Here is a 7,509-nt window from a genome sequence, read left to right on the forward strand (position 1 = left end):
ATTGCTGTTCTCAGTCTCTGAACATTCTCCTTCTTTGAACCTTATTTATCAAGATGCACTTTATTTACAAACTCAGAGCGGCGAGCCACCTGTGACCCAACAACCAGGAAGGAGACCATGTAGCTTCTCTAGGTAGAGACACTGCGTGTTGTAGGTGAGGCTCTTGGAGGTCATCTTTTCCCTGGGCAATGAGTCCTCACAAAGGACATGGATATATCATTTCTGCCTCAAATTAGTTGCTTAAAAAAATTGAAACCATCAGGGTACTTAGCTCTTCACACATATAAGCAGACAAAAAGAAAAGTATACATTAAATGATGGCTCTGCTCCTCATAATATGAAGCCTGGTGAGACTGAATCATTTTACTGTGAGACATAAAACGAGTCAACGTGATGGTTTCTCTCCCATAAGAACTTCTCCTTTGGAAATCGTTACCAACCTAGTCCCTAACTCAGCAATTCTAATAAATAAAATCCTCAGACTTTAGACTTAGTTTCCAGACTAATGTGAATGATCAACTAAAGTTTTTTTGGACAAGTCAATAAGCCATACACATAATTAGGTTATTGGCTGCCACCCTGTGTCCCCACCCATACTTTTGGGCCAGATCCAGCAAAATCAAAGAAATTTCCAGATGCTAAATGATGAACTAGGATTAACTCAGATGGGTAGCCTTCTGGTTTCTTTGGCTGTATGGGACTTGAGAATGTCACAATACTCAAAACTATATTCACACACACTAACTTACGGGGGCCTAAGCAATACAATTATTTTCTAAAGAAGAGATGATCTCCCTGCTTGCTTGACTGATTGGCATGTTTGTGTCATCTGATGGTGTCTGGAAAGTTGCATGCTTCACTGGTATTACACACCAGTTCAGCCAGCCAGTCTCCTACCTGAGAATGCTTTATTCTTAACCTTATTCTTAGGGCAAGTGATTATTGAGAGGCAGGCCTAGCCATCTCTTACTTGGGTTGCCAGGAGTCATCATTCTGTGATGAAATGAAATGCTGCAAAGAAAGTCACGTGGGAGAACCATGCTTAGTCTATGAAGAGATGGATAGCATAATGAAGTCTATTTTACTACAGTAGTCCCTCTTATCCGTGGTTTTGATCTCCAAAGTTTCAGTTACTCATGGCCATGGGGTCTGGAAGCAGACAATCTTCCTAGTGACCAATCACCAGAAGGTTATAGCCTAATGCTGTGTCACAATGTCTACTAACCCTACTTCATCTTACTGTGTAGGTATTTCATCAACTCTCACAAGAAGGAGGGGGAGGTACAGTACAGTAAGATATTTTGAGAAACAAGTCACATAGTTTATTACAGTATGTTATTGTAATTGTTCTGTTTTATCATTGTTGTTAATGTTGCTGTGCCTAATTTAGAAATGAAACTTTATGGACGTATGGAAAAACATAGTACATAGAGGGTTTGGTACTATCTGTGTTTTAGGCATCCACTGAGGGGTCTTGAAGCGTATGTATCCCTTGTGGATAAGAAGGGGCTACTGTACTATGCTGCCTTTAATTGTCTTCCATTTTTACGTTAAAAAAAAAAAAGTCTGATAGTGAATTCACTTCCATTGGCTTCCAAGGGAGGTCAATAATCTTTGTCCTTTGAAGGTCAGCCAAATTTCCCTCATGGAAAGCAGATTGACACTAGTGATAGATCTATAAAAACATCTGCCCAAATCAAAGCCACTTTGCCAAAGACATTTAATATTCCAGAGTCTCCTTGTGCAGACAGAGATTCCTGCCATAGGTCAAAATCAGGAAAGCTTACTAGGTGAAGTGGGTATTAAGCTTACCATAAAGCAATTATTGGAGTAAGTCATAAGATGTGTATGATTCATTGCCAAAAGATGGTTGGGAAAAAAGAGTTATGGGGAAGGAAAAATGTGGATGGCTTTATGCAAGAGGAGGAGAACCCAAATAGATTTTTTTCAGGAGGGGGAATTCTCAGGAGGAAGATTATAAGCAAACAAAAGGGTACACTCTCTCCTAGAAGGATTTCTACTCAAAACAGTCCAAGAACAGGGATTGAAGTAGAGAATGCTCAGTTCCAGGCCTGAAAGAATTGGGCGCAAGCCTGAGAAGGTTCTGCCAGGAGAGTAAGAAGACTCTGGAATCCGAGATTGTGATACAGGTGGCTCCCAGGGTTAGAAATCTATATCCAATAAGCCACCATCTTGTGAAAGCTCATGTCCAATTAATGGTACCTATGCTATAACCTGAAAGCCAGACTGGGGACACTTCAACTGTGAGGCCATTGAGTGTTCAAGGAAAGTGACTTATGATGAAGGAAGAAGAAAGAGAGGCTAAGTATCTCCTGAAACAGCACCCGATGAAACAAGTTTTTCTTACAGTCCCTGGACTGAACCTACTTGGGCAGTAGAACCTCCAGGTTGCTTCTTCAAGCCCCCTCTCAACCATCTTTTCCTGGCTGGGTTACCATTTCTGATTGAACATCCCCAAGATTATGAGAGAAAGCTCCTCAGGAAATGGAGAGAAAAGTCCAAATGTCATTGAAGTATTTCAGCTGGGAGGCAAAGAAGCTCAATGGAGGAGAGCCAAACAGCCCCTGACGTTCCCTCAAATACCTTGAAGTCCAAACTCACAAATCCAAAACATAGAAAGAGGCAGAGATTCTGGACTTCCAGACACAGAACCTGCCCGAGGACCTGCCTCTTCCCAGTCAGGGGTGACTTCTGGGCTGCCTACCCCTTAGGGAAGACCACATCTTCTCACTGGATTAGCCCTTACCCTGCAAGGTACATCAGGAAAACAGGTCAGCACAGCACAAAGTCCCCAATGTTTACACCACAAATAACCACCAGTGAGAAGTAGGAAGATCCTTGCATGATGTTTGGGTCTTGAACAAAGATGCCCTTGAGGTACTGTTTCCATGGAAAATTCCATCTTTGATTTGAGTCACAAGAAATGTGAATTAAAACCCCCAAAGGATGTTGTCCCCACACCCATGCCCAGAGTTGTTTGTATGAAACAGGCAGAAGTTGAGTGGCCTCAGAAAGACAACCCTGCTCAAAACAATTTCTCCTTTATGTAGCTGCCCCAGGGCCAGAAAATTTGCCATTGGAAATGGGCTCTTTTGGGTACGGCATTATGCTAGGCATGAGTCCCCTTAGAATACTCCCTGGAGTATCAGCATCTTAAAGCCATCAACAATGGGATGTGGACTCACTGTTGTTATACGTCTGCTCTAGAAATGCAAGCCTCTAGCAAATGGACTAGGGTATGGGAGACACAGGGAGAAAGAGAAACTGGGAGAAACACAAAAGAGTGAGTTCGCTTAATGTAGAATTTTGCCTGGAACCCAAAAAAGAAGGGGTGGGGAGACCGGCTTTTCCAAGATCCTGTCACCAAATGTGGCCCTCACCAGAAGAGATAATAAAGATTAGTTGGCCGGTCTCCCTGGTGCCGGAGGAGTAAATGTAAGCCTTGCAAGTAAATCTAATTTTGAACCAACACAAATTAGATAGTACAGGAAGAATTTCAAGTAAAGCTTTCAGTGATTAACATGGTTCCCCTCCCCCTACAGGCCATAAGGCATTAATGCCGTGATACCAAATGTTGATATTTCTTATTCGCTGTCTCATCTTCCCTCTGCCTTTCCCCTCCCTCCCCTAGATAATAGTCTCTTGGCGACATGGCTTCCTTAAGCAGATTATCACTTTCTCCTAAAGTCTCCTTTGTAACTTTATAATAGTTTGTCTGCATTCTGAGGTAAACCATTAGCAATGCTCCACAAACACACGAAACTTTGAAAAGCCTGAAACAACCTTAAAATCACATACTGAATTTTTCAGAGTAAGCAGTAATGTTTAAACTTATCTTTGTAAAGCAAGCAGAGGCGTTGTTAAAAGCAGGATAAGAAAATTGCTAATTATCTTCTAACCCCTACTCTCATTGCATGAAAATGAAATTGGGACGGGACTAGAAAGAAGGAAGAAAACATTTACAGTGTCCTGGCCTCAGATAATTTTTTACCATAAATGGCCAGAAGGAAGAGCAAACACAAGCTTAGATATTAGATTAGCATCCAATAAAGTTCTCCAGTCCTCAGAGCAGATCATGGGTCCAGTGACCAAATAAAGCACTGTTTGTGAAGATTCACTCCACAGTAACCCCCTTCTTGAAAAAGAAAAAAAAAAAAACAGTGGTGGCTTCGCTATTGATTAAAATTGCTAATTTTCAACACAGTTGGCTTTCCGGACTTCATAAGCACATTGAAAATTGAGAGGGGAAACTGTATCATGATGGGGGGGGGCAGACCCTGTGGAAGTGGGGAGGAAGCAGGGTCTCCCTTGTGGAGACCCCACTCTCAGAGATGGCTCGAACTAGAGGTAACCCAAGTACTACAAGCTAAATAGCCCACCCTTATGCCTAGCCATGAAATAGGAATGCAGAGAAGGCTCCTTCCTTCTCACCACTGGTCATGTGAGCATTTCCTCTCCAAGGACACCCTCCCAGTCCCTTGCCCCGAGCCCTCCCTTCAGATCCTATGAGAAAGCCATGGGAGAGGACAGAGCCACCTCTCTGGAAGATGATTTGCAGAGTGTGATCTCACCCAGACATGCCCAAGAAAGACATGTTTGGGTCTCTTGTCCTTCCAACAAGAGCTCCTCTCGATTGACTCCCCTATTAAAACACCAAATGACAGTATATGAACAATATACCTAGGGTGGGCTGAATAAAGGCCCACGAAGATATCAGGTCCTAATCCCTGGACCCTGAAAATGTTACTTCATTTGGAAAAAGGATCTTTACAGATATGATTAAATCAAGGGTCTTGAGATGGGGAGCTCTCCTGGATGAACTATCCAGGTGTTCCCTAACTGCAATCACAATTGTCCTTATAAGAAAGAGATGGAAAGTTGACACGCAGAAGAGGAGGAAACAATGTGGCTACAGAGACAGAGATTGGAGTGATGTGACCACAAGTAAGAGAATGCTGTAGGCACCAAAATCTGGAAGAAGCAAGGAACAGATTCTCCTTTAGAGCTTAGAGCTTCGGGAGGGAGTGTGATCCTGTTGACAGCTTGATTTCAGCCCATGGATACCAATTTCTGACTTCTGGCCTTTAGAACAGTGAGAGAATAAATTTCTGTTCTTTACGCTACCAGGTTTGTAGTAATTTGTTAAGGCAGCAGAGGAAACTGATGTAATAGCAAAGCACTGGAGACAATGCAGAAAAATATAGTACGTTAAGGTCAAAGAGCACTATGGACTGAACTGTGTTCCCCTTAAATTCGTATGTTGAAGCCTTACCCTCCATGCGGCTGTATTTGGAAACAGGGCCTTTAGGAGGTAATTAAAGTTAAATGAGGCCATAAGGGTGAACTCTAACCTGCTAGGATTGGTGGATTCAGAAGAGGATGAGGGAAAGATCTCCCCCACCATACCTCTCTCCATGCACATACCCAGGGCAAAGGCGATGTGAAGACACAGCAAGAAAATGCCATCTGTAAGCCACAGAGAGAGGCCTCAGGACAAAACAGCCCCACTGGCCCCTTACCATGGACTCCCAGCATCCAGAATGGTGGGAAAATTCATTTCTGTTGTTTATGGCACCCAGTGTGTGGCACTTTGTTATGGTGGGTCCAAGCGAGCCAATACAGAGAGAGTCAACAAAGAAGACTCCTTTTAAGAGTGTTCTTTAAGGACACAAGGCCAGGGTGCTCCCACCTCCCTGGGCCTTAGTCTCCACTGTAAGACCAGGCATTTACGCTGATTCAGGGGTGCTCTGGCTGGTGGCGAGCAAGGGGAGAACATTCCAGGCAGGAGATGAGCAGGAGCAAAGTCTAGCCTGGCATTCCCATTTCCAGAAAGCACCCCCCCTACGAGTGCAGGAGAGAAAGCTGCTTTCATGGGCCATATGTTCAGACAGGGTAACACAGTGTCTAATCAGACGCAGGTGTGATGCCTGGCCCCGGGGGGGCCAATTCAGCCACCTTCAGGAGGGTCATTGTCACTCACAATTCATTGTTTCTGTGTGATGTAAGTCAAGTGTGTGCTCGGTGGGCAGGTTTGGGGGAGAAGGAAAGGAAGGATTTAAAACCTGTTTTGAGGCTTGTTTCCAGTCCCAGACAGGATTTGACGTGGGCAGGGGCCAGATTATCACTGTCATCCAGATAACAACAAAAGGGAAGCAGAGAAGACCTCAGAGAGGAGCTAGGTTGTTGATAGGAACATATTCAGTAGCTCTTTGCCCAAGAAGTGTTCCCACACAAATGCAGGCAAACTTAAATAGGCCTTCCGAGTCTGCAGAGGGCAAATCTAGGAGGAAGCCGGAGAGCGAACTGGAACCCAGGCATGCTGTAAGGGGATTGCAAATCCCCTCCAGGAAGCTGGTTGGCAAAGATAGGGTGCTGGAGGTGGGGCCCTTGGGCAGTGCTTCCCATGCCATGGTGCCACAAAGGAAACAGAGGCATTTGAATGACACCCTGGGGAAATGAAAGCGCCGTTATAGCTGAGGCAAGCCCCCCCCTAGCACCCCAGGTGCTGTGGGTTCAGTGCTTCAGCACCCTGGTAACGTATGGACACCTGGTAACGTATGGACACCCCACAGTGGCACTGATGTTTTACAATGACCAGACCATTCCAACTGCCAGACCGGAAAAGCGGATAGCAGCTGAAAATCTAGAAGACCACACCCCACACATCCCCTTGTCTGTCCATGGCCGTGGGTTGAACACTTACCGCAGACCATGAGCTCTCTGCCTGCTCTACTGCACATATGCCCCACCCCCACCCCCAGCCTTTCCTATAAAACTCTAGTGACCGTCTTGTGGGTGGAGAGGTTAGTGGTTAAAGCTTGCACCTGCCACCTCCCCAGGCTGCCAGAACCTGAAATAAATTTCTCCCTTTCTCTCTTCCAAACCCTCATCTTCTCTTGCGACTAAGTTTATCCGAGTTTGTTTGGCAATAGTGTTGGCAGGCCCAGCCAGGAGCTGGGCTTTCTCTGGGTCAGCCTTCTTGGAAATCCCCTGGGCAGGAGCGGGTGGCCCCAGCAGTCGGGGCTCACATGTTTGTTTCTTGAGTTAGTGGCTGTGATAGATGGGTCGGTAACGGTGACAGTACTCTGCACCCAGGGGTCATCCCTGTCCTTCTCTGTGTCCCTCTGTTTGTGGCAAAGCTTCAACCACCAGCTACTTATTGATGACTCTCAGCTCTGTATCTCCTGCCTGGACTCAATTCTTGGGCTTCATACCTGAATACCCAGTTGAACACTGCAAAGCTCCACTTGTTTGTCCTGCAAGAACCCTGAATTTACCGTATTCCAAACTGAGCTCACCAACAATATGCTTCCCTCCCCTTTTCCTATTCTAGTGCATGACAATCACCAGCCCAGCCAGCTGCTCAAGACAAAAACATGGGAGTTGACTCCTCCCTCCCCACAACCGTCTCCTTCACCCCCCACCTTGATAGTTCTTACATTCAGCTCTTTTCTCCATTCCCACTAGCACTAGCTTTGTTCAGTTCCT

Source organism: Crocuta crocuta, unplaced genomic scaffold (assembly GCF_008692635.1).
Source record: "Crocuta crocuta isolate KB4526 unplaced genomic scaffold, BGI_CrCroc_1.0 scaffold164, whole genome shotgun sequence".
In the NCBI taxonomy this organism is placed as follows: Eukaryota; Metazoa; Chordata; class Mammalia; order Carnivora; family Hyaenidae; genus Crocuta; species Crocuta crocuta.